Here is a 15,342-nt window from a genome sequence, read left to right on the forward strand (position 1 = left end):
TTGTGGTGAACTAAGGCTTCTCATCAAAAGAACAGTTGAGCTCCAGCCTTGTGCAGAAATACGGGCCTTCTAGATTTCTCCCAGCATCAACAAAAGGCAGAAGTTTCATTTTTTTATTGAACCCACACTGAGTTTTAAATGCTGCAATTAACTCAAATTATTTTGGGTATTCTATAAGCCAAACAGACATTTCTGAGGGCTGGATTTGGCCCTTGGGCCAAGGGTTCAAGACTTTTGTTTCTAACCCATCTCCCTCCCAACCCAGGCAGGAACATTGAAGTTCTGGAGGCAAATGGAGTGGAGTCACCCCATGTGACTCCAGAATCCTGTCACCTCATTCCAGGCTCTTCCATAACACCTGCCTGCTTCTCCTTTGATTCTCTTGGGTAGACTGGAGAAGGAAGATAAGTTCAACATAGCAGCTGCTGAAGTCATATCCCCAGCCTCCACCCTGGCAGGGTCCTTTGGTCAGAGCACAATGCACAAAAGACACAATTTGCCTCAAGGTGTTCTGACCATGAGATGAGCTGTGGGAGGAAAAGATACACTGGGCTCAGGTCACAGGTTCGGAGAGATTTTGGTTTCAGACATTGACGTATCTGCATATTCACGAAAGTCTCAGTCATATTTCCAATGGTGCCCACAATTTCCTGTCTATTTTCTCAGGTGTTGCCTCTTTCTTATCTGTTGAGCAAAGAATACCCCCAAATGACTGTGCTCCTTTCTCCCACAAAGATACGCTGTTGCCAAGAGAACCAGCCTCAGAAGTCAGAACCCAGAGAATAAAAGGCAGCAGGTTACACAGAAACAATTATGCCCAAGACCCTAACTGGATTATCAGCAATCCAAAATGCAGCCTTTAGCAATTATCTATTGCAAACCCATGAAAAAATAAAGCACAAGTCATTTCTTACTGTCCTTCCTGGCAGAGGGGAGGAAAAGGTTTTTCTTGCAATGTGTGGGAAAGTGTCTATTAATGAGGCAGAGAACAAATTCTTGGAGGAAAAAAATTACATATATCCACACAACCCCCTGGTAGGTTCTCTTCCATTATTATAAGGTTTTGTTAAAAGTTGAAGAAAACAAGTAATGTAAATCTTTGTTCATAGCACAGTTATATTTCCTTACTGAGGCCTGCAAAAGATCAGATAAACCCTTTCAAATTTCACAAATGACTTCTCGTCTCCTATGAATCACCAAACCTTCAATTTGAGGTGACATGGATTTGCCAGCCCCTGTGCTGGATGCAGAACTGAGTAGGATTGATTAGTGAGACCTCAGAGCCTAGGATGGAGAAGCCAGCACCAAACCAGATCACCACGGATGGATGCAACGCACATGAATCTGGACGTCCACACGAGTGTTATGCAAGCAGAAGACAAAGCAACTAGCAGTGCCTGGGAAAGTCAAGGAAGGCTGCACAGAGGAGACAGCACTAACAGACACTTACGGATGAGGAGTTTGTTAGACACACAAGGTAGTAGATTGTCATTGTGAGCAGAGACGATGAGCAATGCCTGGTCACCAGCGTGAAAATACTGCCTCCTCCAGGAGACCCTGTGTAACTGACGACAGGGTTCTGCCTGTGATTCTGTGCAAACTGCTTTCATCTCATTGTCTCTCCTCACCCCTAAAACACCTCAAAGGCCATGAAGCCAGTAACTGTACCGAGCACTTGCCATGTGCCAGGCATATGGGTAAGTACTTTGCACTCAACATCTCATTTAATCTTCACATTAGGCCTTTGCAGGAGATATCCTTCCTACCCTCGCTTTGCAGCCCTGGAGTCCAAGGCAGCAGGCCATTAGTGACCTGCCCGGGTCACAGGGCAGGGGAGGGGCAGAACTGGGATCCACACACGCGCAGTCTGGCTTCCAGGGCGACACTCGTCACCGGGCATGTGCCGCCACGGGAAGCAGCGCCCAGCAAAGCCCTTAGTGAGTTCTTGGTACGACGGGATTGAGTCCCCAAGAGACTGCCGGGGAACCAGAGGCCCAAAGACAGGAGGCAAAGGGTCTCGACAGCGCTCTCTGGGTAAACACACTCGTGTGACCCCTGGGAAGGGCTGGGGAAGATGGGAGCCAGAGACAGTGGAACTGACAAAGCAGGACCGAAGAGCCGATAACTAAGCAGGAAGGCACAGAGAGTCCATTGCCGCCCGCCTTGCGGCTGGGTCCTCATCTCCTCTGGATCCTTACTCCACCACGTGGCCCCAGGCTAGCGGCTTCCAGTGAGCCCCACGCAGCCTAAAGGCTCTACTGAGGACAAGCACTTATGTGAGCAGGTGTCAGACAGCCCAGGCCCTGTGACATTTCAAACTGGGGGCCTCCCCACACACGGGCGGGGGCCAGAGGTCATTGCTTATCAACCACCACAGCCGCACCGGTGAATTCTCCTCCTCAGCTTATCAGAGCTGCCCTCAGACACGTTCACACAGAGGTTTCAGGAGGTCTTGATTTAGTATTTATTCCCAATCTTTGCCTCTTCCTTCCCCTTTGCTAACACTGACAGCACCCCTTCCCTAATCTCTCAGGGCATGGGACGAGCACCAACTCCGAAGCAGAGTCCATTTGAATCCCAATTTCACATCTTATCAACATCTCTGGAAGGTACGTCCCTCAGCGATAAAATATCCATTCAACACATATTAATTGAACACCTATAACAGGCCAGACACAGAATTCATGGCCAGCAAAGTGAACCGAGCCCCTGCCTCATAGAACCTACAATCTAGCAGGAATGAAAAGCAATGAAACCGAGCACGGCCATCAGTTTGATAAGCATTCAGTCAGAGCAGGAGAAGTCCTCACAGTCAGGAGGGTATATTTCCAGTCCTCATCCAGCTTGTTGGAAGCAGATCTCTGACAGCCAAGGCCAGAGAGCATTTTGGAATATGTGCGGGCAGGAGCAAGAGGCCATGGGAGAGGAGGGCTCTGGGTTCAGGAAAGACCAGATGTCACCCTTTACCAGACACATTTATCCTTGCCTGAGAAGTGGGTGTATTAGCAAGAACTACCTCCCAGGTTTGTTTCTACTTATGTTTGGAGAATTAAATGAGATAATTTCTGTTCCAAATCTGGCACGTAGGAAGCATTCAAGCCATAGTCACTCCCGCCCTCTGTGTCACAAGTGCAGATGACATCGCCAGCCCCACACTCCCACTGCCTGAGCTTGGGGTGGGATCTGAACAGTCCCCGAGTCACCCCTCCCTCAAAGGGTAAACTCGATAATGTGCAGGGAGCAGGATGGCTCAGAGACGCCTGTGTAAAAACACAGCAAAAATCTGGTTCCAGCCACAACCAGGAGATGAACTTCCTATGGAGTCATGGGGCCCTCTGGTCAATTTTATTTTTTCCTTCCAAGAGGACAGTCGTGCTTACTCTGATCATCCCGTTGTAATTACTGTTGTAAAGATCAGAAGCTGATGTTGTGTAAATTACTCTCAGTGGAAGTGACTAAGATCTTATAACATCATGGCCATTACTGTTTGGAGGCATCTTCAAGTGGAGTTTATAAGTCATGGGGAAGATGTGATGATGGAGAGAGTCTTCCATCTCCCTCACTGGCCAAGGTCCTCAAAATCAGAAAGACTAGGATTACAACCCCATCTCAGTCACTTCCAGCTGTGTGACCCTGGTGATGTTAGTGAACCTCTCTGGGCCTCCATTTCCTCATCTGCAAAGTGGAGAAGAGCAATGGATTCTCCATTGCACAGAGTTCTGAGGGACGAGAGAGAGTCCCCATTGAATGGGACATGTCACAGGAGCTCCGTAATGTGTGGCTCCAGTGAGCTTCCTTGCCTGCCATTTGGGAACCTGACTCCCAGCTTCTCTGGGATCCCACATGGCCAGCACTTCCCACCCGGGAATCACGCTTATCTCAGAGGAAGCTGTTCTCTAAGGTTCTGCCAGCCTCCCAAAGCCCTGCTCATCTACCCTGTCCACAGCAGGCCCCTCAGGCTCCTTCCTCTTCCCCTGAACGTTCTCCTGGTCTTCAGTCCTTTCCCATCTCAGAAAGGGGTTGCCCTTCCCCTGTCTAAGACCTTTAACCCTCCTCCCCAGGGCCAACCTGTCCAGACCAGCCCCACTGTGCTCCCTCCCCAGAGGGTCTCTCCAACTCCCACCGCCCTCGCCATCACAGCTCAGTCTTCTGTGCTGTTCATGACAGAACCTATAGCCTACCTCTCAGCCTAAATCCTGTGTCAACATCCCTCACCTTGACTGTGATGCTCAAATGCCTTTGGCTTCAGGAAGCCTCAGGCCTGTGCGGACCACTGTTGCATGTGCCACCCAGCAGAGCTGTGGCCGCTGCTCCCTGGAGGGACAGTTCGGCCCAAGCTCCCACACCTTACCTGGGACCCTACTCCATCACCAGCCTTCTTTCCCTTACAGCCTAAGTGTGCTCATGCTTACACTCCTGATCACATAAAACCGGCATTGCAACTAAGGAGTCACCTGAATTTCCCCTTTGGAGACCACAGGTGATGTCCCTGTGAGCTCTGAGACAGGGAGCATCCAGACCCTGGAACTTTCCATGGGGCTGGGAGACTGACAGGTGCAGGGCCTATTGTCCTGAGCTCCAGGCAGCACTGAAATCAAGAGCAAATTGGGAGCCAAGCAGGAGAGAGGACCCGTGCTCTGTGAGCCAGAGGGGAGCCCAACACCCTGGCGGGCTGAGGGGGGTCAGAGACCAAACAGTTAAGTGGCCGGGTGGGCCTGAATGGGCCTGCTGCCCGTGCGCCTGCCGCCGGGTAGTGTCTGAGAAAGAAGGCTTTATTTACAAGGCCAGACGTGAGCACAGACAACCTCCTTGTTGCAAGCCCAGCGGGCGTTTCCTAGACTCTTCCTCCTAAATGCCACATGACATTTCCTACCCGACGTGCCCCTCTGCTTGGCATCCTCCGGCTGCTTCTGTGAATTCAGTTTGCACCTTCTCCCCTCTCCTTCTACCCTTCCCTGTGGCCAGCAAGGCTAGTTATCGAGCAGGCAACCTGGGCCACGGGTCTCCCAGGTCCTGATGGCTCTGCTTACTTACCCCCTGTCTCTTCTAGCACAGACAACAAGCAGCTAAGAAATGAGAGCTTCCACTTTTTTAAAAGTCATGGAACACCTTCTTTGGGACTATTTGCTGTGCCAGGTATAGCCGATAATTCTAAGGTGAGCAACCTTCAAGGAGCTTTAGATTAGAAGGTGGCCAGAGGGCAGGTATTTCATACCCAGGGACAAAACTTCTCATCCCTGCGATCTAGAGTCATTTTCAGACCAGAGGGAGGGCCTTTCTCCAAGGTCCTGCTGAGCACCGGATACCCATGGTTGCTCCCCTATGCATTTGTACTGGAATCCGGATGTCTCTGCAGCTGCTGTGCCCTGTGTTTGCAAAATCTATCAGCTTCACCATCAATCCCCAAGCTTGTATGGTCTCTGAATTATTTAATGTTACATTCCAAGAGGCTGTGAATAATGAAATGGGGTGTAAATAACCTTACCTCTATCTCTACACATAGAGATTGTGAAGGAGTGCCCAAAGAGCCTCCATATTCTGCAGGAATCTCACAACACCTGTGCCTGATTAAAACCCAACCAGATGCCCCCCAGACAACCGCTATTCCCTAGATGCGAAAGAAATGAGCAAGTGCCTCCTCATATTTCCCATGTGGAGAGAAGCAATTATGTATCCGGCTTCCGGTTTGAATGCCTCTAGGATAATTGCAGCACTGCCTTAGGGTTGTATGGAACCTGACAGATCACCCAGCTTTCACAGGCCTCCTGCGAGGGGCAGGAGCCTTTCCTAATGGACAGACAAGGACACTGAGCCCCAGGGTGATTATCTGGCTCACAAACATGTTGAGAATGAGGAAGAAACAAGCCTGGGATCCAAATCCTCTGACTTCCCTCCCAGCATCCTCCCTTTTCACCTTTTCTCTGGGCTATCAGGGCCTGGTGTAGATGTGTTTGTCCCCCAGAATTGCAGCGTTCATGTGACCCACCCACGGAGGTCATCTCAGTTTCAGGCAGGTATTTTGTGAGGGCACAGGAAAGGGATTCCTGTGGTTTTTTAAGCTCCACATTGAGTCAGACTGTTGACCTACCTACTTAGGTAAACACATGCCACTGAGGTAAAGGAAGGAGAGAGAAAGTGTACGCGGTGAGGTCTGTCAATGAGCAGACCCTTTGGGGTGGTGGGAACAAGGTTCAGACCAAGAATCAAGAAATCTAGGAATCAGTTCTGATTCTGCCACTATGAGCTACGTGATCTTGGAGAAGTCTTGTCATTCTAAGCATCCAATTCCATATTTGATAAAGTTAGACATACAACAGTTTATCTCACAAAGTTGCTGTGTGACTAAAATGGGAACTAGTGGAAGTGTGATCTCCATTTATTAGCTAATGTCCCTAGGGCTGCCAGGGTGCTCCGTGAAGATGAAGATAAATATTCATCAGACCTGTAGTAATATGGAAGAATTTGCAATCTTACCAGAGGCAAGAGACCAACACAGAGGCAGAAATTCACAGGAACGGTCCATGTGAACCCAAATTTCCCATTTCAGCTATTCCAAGATCTCTCCCAACTCCAAAATCTCCCATCATAAAAACCCACCTCCCTTAATAAGGATGGGGGAGAATGTGGTCAGACACGATGGAAGGAGAAACACCCACTGCAATCCTCACCCTCATTTCAGAGGTATTTATCCACAAAGGTCTTTCTTCTCTTTGGAATTCAAACCTGTTGTGATAACTGTCACCTACCCACGCATCCTGAAAGGACCTTTTCAGTTTGCGACTCAGCAGACATCTTGGTCCTTCCTCATGTCCACCCTGATTGGACGCCTGACTGCCAGATTCATGTGGACAGCAGCAAGGAGGTGGGTGAGCTCCACTTGAAGGTAATTAAGGACAGTGAGTTATTATAGGTAGGCTGTATTAAAAAAAAATAAGGAAATCCCATGTGACAGAGAGCTGAAACATCACCTAATTGGGAGAACAATTGGGAAGAACTATTAACCAGAATAGATTCAATTCCAGACACCCCACTGCTTAAGTGTCAAGACCAGAATAGTTCCCCCAAGTCTGATGGATGATCGCACTGCCTCCTCGGTACTGAAAGAGCACTGGGGGAGGATGCCAAGGGGTTGCACAGAGTGTGGGGCTCCTTCGTTCTCTCCCTTCCTCCTCTTCTTGTCCCAGGTTTACTGTACCACTGAACCTTGCTTCTATCTCTGATACTTTTGTGAACATTCTGAAGGGGAAAAATGTACCCCATTTTTTATTTACTCGATAGCTTGCCGAACATCTCCACACGGCGTCCATGGAACCTCCTTAAATTAAAATGTCTGAAAGCAAGTGCCTCACCTGACTCACCTCCTTTGTTCTCCCTCCTGATACCCTGTCTCAGCCGGTGGCTCCACAAACACCCTGATCACCAACTGGGAAGGCGAGGAGTTATCCCTGAGCTCTCCAGCTCCTTCGTGCCTGCATCTACCGGCCCTAAATAGTTTCAGTTTTTTGCCTTAGTCTTCAATTAATTCCTTGATTTTTGTTGAGTTCCTTTTAGTACCATATATTCTTCTAGCTCCAGGCAAATCGAGGTGGACAAGGCAGGCATGATGAGTGGGGTTCAAACCCAGTTCCATCTGTACTAGCCTTGGCTAATTACTTATCTCCTGGGTGCCTCAGGGACCTCCTCTGAAGAATGGAGACAAAAATAGTGTCTACCTTGCAGGATTGTTATGCAGATTAAATATGTGAGTTAATATGTATAAAGTACGAAGGGCACTCTAAATGTCCACAGTAGGCATCATATGTATTTGTAATCACATGAATCCCAGTTGTAATAATTGATACTTAAGGAATATGGGTTCCTCCCTGGTTCCCTGGTGACCTTACACATATCCACAGAAGCTGGGCAGACACAGCCTCAAACCTAGTCAATCTGAGTTTTGGCAGAATACCTTACGATCCTTCCAGAGCACAAGAGGACAGAGGTTTACGAGGAGCTAATACAAATTCCTCCCCATCCACCTCTCCATGTCCCCTGCAAAGCCGTCAGGAGCTAGTTTCTCATGACCTTGGGTGTTCTGATGGGGTGTATTTCCCCCACACCCCCAGGAGATAAGAGACTATAAAACCACACTCAGCAGCAGTGCCCCACAACTTGTGTTACACTGTCATCTGGCCATGGCTTTGGGCTCAGGGACAAGGACCTGGAGAGCTGGCACCTCTGGCTCCTCTTCCTTTCACTCTCCAGGTAAGTGATGAACTGTTTCCATCTACACATGGGTTGTTGTATCTGTACTGCACAAATCTGTCAGGCCTTTCGGCCTTGGCCTTGTGCTTAACAGAGAGGAAAAGTGTTTTGTGCAATTAACAGAACAACAAAGGGACTGCCCATGTCAAGAGGCTCTCAATGGACTGGCCCTGCATTTAATCCATCAGCAAAAACTGTCATCTCTACCTTCTGAACATACCATCTGGTCGCTCCGCTTCTGCTCTGTTCCCTCCAGCATGGTTTCCTCAGAAAGCCCGGGCAATCTTTTAAATATACAAAGAGAATTGTGTCATTGCCCTGCTTCTCTCCTCAAAGATGGCCAGTCACACCAAACAAACGCCATTCTTATCGGTGACCTACAAGACCTCTCAAGACCTGCTTCTGCCTGCATCTCCGGCTTAGGCTGGAACAGACCTTCTCACCACTGAAGCTCCTGGCACACGCACCTCCTCCAACTTATCGAATCAACAAGGTCTGCACCCCAGAGCCCTTGCACACACAGCTCTTCCTCTTTCTGAGATGAGGGGAAGCAAAGATGGCAGAAGACAAAATCCTGAAGGATTTCTAGGAATATGAGGAAAAACAATAAAGGAAGCTAGTGATGAGCAGCTGGAAGTGGGACAAGAGCCAGGAGGTGGCATCAGCAGATGGGCGAGGACTCCTGAGGATGCGGGGGTAGGGGGCCAGGGCTCGAGGGAGCTCACATGACACAAGGCCCTACAGGCGCTCAACCCACCCACACCAGGCGCGGTCACTGGCGGCCTTATCATGAGCACTCCTGGAGTGAGGGGCATCGAGGCAGCCCAGGATGGGGCACAGAGAACCCACAGAACAGTGAGAGTCAGGTGAGGATGAGGGGGAAACGGACCCCCCAGCTGAGGGTGTGAGAAGGCAGGAGAGGATGAAGGCAGCAAGGACTGGCCTGGAAGAGGGGAGGATGCTCTGGAAACAAGAATAGAAGGAAGGAGAGAGGTGTCTACCTGTCATTTGTCTCCAGCCTCACACTGAACTTCTCATAGTTCAGCCCAATTCCTCACCCGGCTTTCTCCCCGGCAGGCTCTTCTCTGTCCACAATGCCCTTCCTATTCTCCGTGCCCACCGGCTCCTGGTGACATCATGGACACACTTTGAAGACCCCGCCTTCCTGCTTGCATGATGTAGTGCTCCTGTTAATTCCCAAATTAAGGGAATTAATGTGCATAACTCTATCACTGCATTTATCAATTTGTTTTATATTTACTATCTTAACTATCTGTTTCCATCACGAGTGTGAACTTTCTCTGGGTAAGACATGGATCCTGTCTACATCTGTACCCCAAGTGATGTCTAACATAGAATTGGGACACAGAACATTTGCCATATGATTGGAATCAGCAACCTTAGATCGATACACAGTTTTGCAATTTTTTTCTCTGTATTGTTTTAAACAAATTTTTTCATCCCTCTGAGTCTCAGTTACTTACACTACATACAAGGAGACCAAACCCAACTGGATATTGAAAGAATTGGATATAATATTGAATATGGCAGTGCTTTGGAAAATAAAAAACACAATTAAAATACTGTGGATCATCATCCATTGCTGTTGTGTCTTATGGGGAGCCGACCCTTTAAGTCTAATCCATCCTAATAGGAGTATCCACAATGCTAACAAGTTTTGATTTGGGTTTTTGAGAAATTGGAGAGGTGCTAGTGTGGTGGAATGAAGCCTGGAATTGGGATCAAGTTCCTAAATAGACTCAGGACCCAAAGCAAATGACTTAATTCATCCATTTGATTAGTTATAAATATTTCCTGATCATCCAGCGTGCATCAGATACTAGGGATGAAAAGAGTAAGACTGCTCGGTTCCAGGGAGAGGGAGAGACTTGCAAATCAGTGATGGGAGTTGAACAGCTCATAGTAACTGCTCTGCAGAGGTGGGAGAGAACAGAATAGCAGCCCTGTGGAAGGAGCAAGAAGCAGTCAGGGAGGCCTTCCAGGGGGAGTAAGGGACACATCTGAACTTCAATTTGGAGGATGGGTGGGCCTTGCTTCAGAGAACTTGGGGAGGGAGAAGAAGCCTGGGCAAGGGGTACAAAAGTGTGGCAGACAGACTTTGAGGTGGTCCCAAGAACCCCCCCTCTGGGTATTCATGCCTGCCTGCGATATCTTCTCCTTAAGTATGGATAGACCCTCTTCCAGCCAGTCAAACATGGCAGAAGGGATGGAGTATTACCCCTGTGGCTATGCTACCTTGTGTAAGACTCTAACTTGCTAACAGATTAGCTGTAGGATTTGTTCTCTCCACTGACTTTGAAGAAGCAAGTTAACATAAATCCTACAGCTTCAAGGAAATGAATCTTGCCGATAACTAAGAAAGCATAGAAGCAGACCCTTCTCCAGCCAAGCCTTCAGATGCGCATGTAGCCCAGCCAAACCCTCGACTGCAGCCTGGTGAGACCCTGAAGCAGACGCCCCAGCTGAGCTATGCCCCAGACTCCCGACCCACAGAAACTGTGAGAACCAGTGTGTGCTATTTAAAGCTGCAAATTGTGTGCTAATTTGTTATGCAGCAATTAAAAACTAATATAAAGTGTGAAACAACACACTTTTAAGCTCAGAAAGGACATGGCCCTCTCCTAAGCCTTTTTTTTCTGGTGTAAAACTGGAACTGTTAGCAAGATCAGATACATGCACTTCACAGGACTGTTGGGAGACCCAGAGAGATAATGAGCTGCAAGGGCATTTGTAAATTGCCAAATGCCTTAATGTTGCTGGCCAATAGCACCCCATTTCTTTCCCTACATGCTTAGCTACAAAGCAATAAGAGTTGCCCTCACCCTTATTTAGAAAGTGTGATACACTGAGAAGTAACCAAGCTACTTTCAGATCTCCCCAGAACCTCTTTGTTGTCTCCAGCCTTTGGCCAGGCTATTGCTTCTATGAGAACCCCCTCTGCTCCCCCACCTCCTCTGCACCTGCCTGACCCCTACGTCTCATGCACGTCCAGTTCTGACCCCCCTCTCTCAGGCTCCCTCCTAGGCAAGGTGACCTCCTCACCCCTCCTCTGTGCCCCCATGGCACCCTGTACTGACCCTCTAGCATTCTTCCCTGCAAATTCCCATTTACCTGTTTGTCTCTCAGCCCACCTGCCCAGGAGCCGTGACCCCCTTAAAGATAGGAATTGAATCTTGTTCACCTTCATGTCCCCAATATCTGGCACAAAATGCCCAGTGCATAGTTGCTAATATTATAAAATATAGGTAATATGATAATATACATGTAAGTATTACAGGGTGAAGGCAGCCTCCCAGTCTAGAAAAACAGCACTGAAATGAGTAGAGCAACAAATCCCCCCAGGGAGGTAGATCCATTTATAATTTCATTCCATTGAAGAAGCGGATGTGTGGGAGCTTATATAAATCCCTTTCTTTAAAAAAAACAACAACATTGGATGGTATCTGGTGCTCTTACAGGTGCAGAAGCCCCCCTGCCCCAGGTCTCCGGGCTGCTGGAGGGTCCCTGCTTTCTGCTTTGGAGCAGCCTTCCCGCAGGTGCGGGGAGAGGAGACAGCTGTGCTGGGTTTAAGTCCAGGAAAGGAGGCCTCAGTTAGCCAGAGACCAGGCCATTCGCTTTCCTCAGGGAGGGCGCAAGAGAGACACAGAAGGAGGGAGGGGGGTCCGTGCTGACCTGGCATCAGAGGCTCGGGCCCGGGTGTTGGTGGGCCTGAAGAGAGGGAGGGAAGGCGGGCACACTCCTCTTCATCCCCACCCAAGAGCCAGGGGTCTCCTGGCACGAAGCCGTGAGGCCTAGCCAGCGCCACTCCCCACTCACTCCCAGCTGGCAGGTGGGGCTTCACTACCACCCCGCCTGGATCTGCATCAGGCTCCCCGCTGTCCAGCCGCGTGACCCAAGGCAGCTAACCCCACAGAAACCCAGTTTCCCTTCTAAAAATGGAAATGGCGATGCCAGCCTCGAAAGGTTGTTGAGACAATTAACTGAGGTCAAGTGTGCACAAAGCCTGGACCAGAACAGATGATTTTAAATGTCAATTGCACGTCTCCCCAGCTACTTCTCTGCAGGGCAGCCACCTGAACCCTAAGGAAAAACAAGATGCTGCGTATGACAGCACTTCGGACAGACCTCCGATGCATAAAGCGCGAGCACCATCACCGCTGCTGAAGAAAGCAAACAACAACCAGGTGTTCCGAAGAGGAGGGGGCAGCCAGGTGAGTGTCACACAAGCTCCACACTCCAGGCACTGCAGCCTTCCACACATTTTACTGCGTCTGACCTTCAGACACTATCAGTACCTCAATATTTCCTCCATCTTACAAACGAGGAAACTGACACTCAAATATCACCCTGGCATTCCCAGAGAGCCCAGCGAGGGCCTGGGAAGATAGGAAATAAACCTCCTGTTGGTAGAATCACATGCATGCTTGCTTCACCCCCACAGCCCACACTCCACTGTGAGCACCTTCACAGAGGGTCCCATCCCTCACCTGCATGTCCCCCATGCACCGTGGTGCCATCCCGCACCTTCCCTGGCCTCTCCCATCATCTCTGAATGAGGAGACCCATTTCGGTTGAATGTATCACAACCTTGCTTCAGAAGGGGCAGGCAGAAAGGGGATTCATTGACTCCTGGCCGGGAAGTGCAGGGCTGCCTCGGGCTTTAGGGACCCCTGGGTCCAGGTGGAATGTTAGTCAGCAAAGCCTGTACTTCCCAAGCCCTCCATTCACAAAAACAGCTCAGAGAGCACCTCCTGCAAATAGGCAGGGAGCCTGACACCTCCGAGAACTGCCTCAGGCAGGCGAGCCTCCAGCCTGTCTCCTCCTCCCTGACACTGAACCACGCCTCCGCCATCCTTCTCTGACCTCCTGGCGGAGGCCTAGCATCTCCGTCCAAAGTCCTAGAGAGCCGATGCCACCTGGGGTCAGAAGGGGCAGCCCTGAAGTTTTGTGTTTTTGTTTTTTGTGAAAGAGGCTGTTGGTATTTGAACGTTTCCTGCTTTTCCTCCCTTTACAGTGAACACAACAGATCCTTAGATAAACGACTTCAGTGGCCCTTTTGATTCCGTGCATGTAAACCGGGCAGGAACTGTATTTGGGCAAGAAGAACACGGGGACTTGTTACCTTGGCAAAAGCTGGCCTTCTCCCCTAAGGACCTGGGGACATCGGCCTAGGGGCCCATGAGCCTCTTGGGAAGAAAATGATTTAGCTCCCAACCCCTAACCAGGTCTGAACACTGAGGGGTCCAGTGACAGCCACCGGCACGTGGGCCTATGAACACTTCCTCCCCCACTGCCCTTGCCCAGGTGGGCGGCCTCTGTGAGCTCTGAGTGGGCCTCTGAGAGGGCCGAGAAGCCAGGCTCATCTCCTCTGCAGGCCTGGCTTTCTTCAGTTCAGGGAAGGGATGGGCAGACCTGCTTTGGCCTCAGTTAGAAGCCCTGATGCCCAGAACAGTTTACCAGAGGCCACCCATTCTAGAAAGTATAAATTATTCACCCACAGTCATAGAGCTGTGCTTTCTCTTTCGACCTCTGGCTTCTGAGAACATGCTCCCTGGATAGGACCCCGAACACAGAGACAAGTGGAGATACATGTTTTGGTGCCTTAGCGCTTCATCCCGGGCCTCGGTTTCGCCTTGTTTCACCTTTCCTGCCTGGCTGGGGGCAGTAAGGACAGAACCACAGAGCCCAGAAGAGGAGCACCTTCCACAGGGCAGGGCAATGCCCGCCCAGGGAGTCAGCGGACCCGCATGTCTGTGTCCTAGCTGCGGCTAACCCAGCTCACAATTTGAGGTACAAACTCATTCCTTCTCATGGGGGCACTCAGCATGTCTCTGTAGGACGCCCCGCTGTGGGTAAAGTGAAGGTTCCTGTGGCCCAGGTTCTCACCTGGCCCTGGTTGGCTAGCTCACTGCACACGTGTGGGCAATGCATCATTATTGACTCTATATAAAGAGCTCCGCCCAGTGCTCTGGGCGACCTGGTGGCAGGGCTTCAAAGCTGCAGAGAGCAGAGCAGGGGCTGGAGTGGTGGCAGTGCCGAGGACAGAGACCGAGACGGCTGCGGGGGTGGAGAGGCCCAGAGGCAGAGCCTGGCTTGCTGCATGAAGACTCGCTCTGAGTGGATGGGATTCTGAGTGGACGGGATTCTAGTGACTGACCTGCCACCGTGGGAATAAAGTGGGGTATAACCCTTTCACCCCAAGAACATTCTACTGTCATCTCTTTGGTCACATTGAATCCATAGTGAATGTGTCTGGGGCTGAAACCCATTAGCAAGACACCCATGTTTGGGATAAAGTGAATTGAGAGAAACTAAGCAACTAGCCCGAGGCCACACAGTCTGAGAGTGGCAGCACCACGATTCAGGCCAGGCCCAGCGCCCTGGGTGGCTCCAGACACAGGGGCTGACGAGGTGACGTGTGACAGCTCTCTCTAACTGCCAGGCATTGGTCCTATGCTCTTTATCGGCTGGGCCACACAGAAGCACAGACATGCCTTTAAAAAATACTTTTGTATATAACATTTGCCAAACTGCTCAAGAAATTAAATATTTAAATCAACTTTTGCTTTGTAATGAAGTTGATCTTACCAATATTCTCCCTGGGTCTTCTAGGCCCCTCTCTCTGAAGTGAGTTCAGAGAGGAGCCTGAATTCACGCTGTGATGGGCTTCCTTGCCCTGGGACGCGGGCCCCCTCTCAGGGCGTCCCCTGCTGCCTTCAGCCGCACTTCAGCCCCCTCTCGGCTCCACCCAGTGCTGTCCTTCCCGGGGCCTCTGTGCGGTCCTGTTCAGGCCGTCTGCTGTCCTACCGCCCTTTCTGTTCACTCCCTCCCTGGCCCCATCCCTGTGTCTCCCTCTCCTCCCTGCCCTGCCTCTCTGCAGCAACCTCACAGGCACCCACATAAACTCCCTTTGTATCTTGTATACAAGGCTAGTTTCCTTCAAGGAAGGGGAAAAAAAACTGTCTTGAAAAGACAGACACATGTTCACCAATATCGGCGAGTGGTGGTAGTTTCCCCTTAAGCCCTTGAAATCCCTTTTCCTTCTCTGTGACAGGGAATCACCCCTGAAGGCAGAGG

The 15,342-nt window shown here is 50.1% G+C and overlaps 1 long non-coding RNA gene across 1 annotated transcript in view; it reads right to left on the reverse strand.

The window, feature by feature from the left end:
• Positions 1–105: 105 nt before the first annotated feature.
• Positions 106–15,342, reverse strand: part of LOC130682795 (uncharacterized) — a 109,861-nt gene continuing 94,624 nt past the window's right edge. Inside the window, exon 3 of the long non-coding RNA XR_008996119.1 lies at positions 106–527. This is a non-coding gene — a long non-coding RNA (uncharacterized LOC130682795). The remainder of the gene's footprint in view (positions 528–15,342) is intronic.

The sequence above is a fragment of the Manis pentadactyla genome, chromosome 3, assembly GCF_030020395.1.
Source record: "Manis pentadactyla isolate mManPen7 chromosome 3, mManPen7.hap1, whole genome shotgun sequence".
Lineage (NCBI taxonomy): Eukaryota > Metazoa > Chordata > Mammalia > Pholidota > Manidae > Manis > Manis pentadactyla.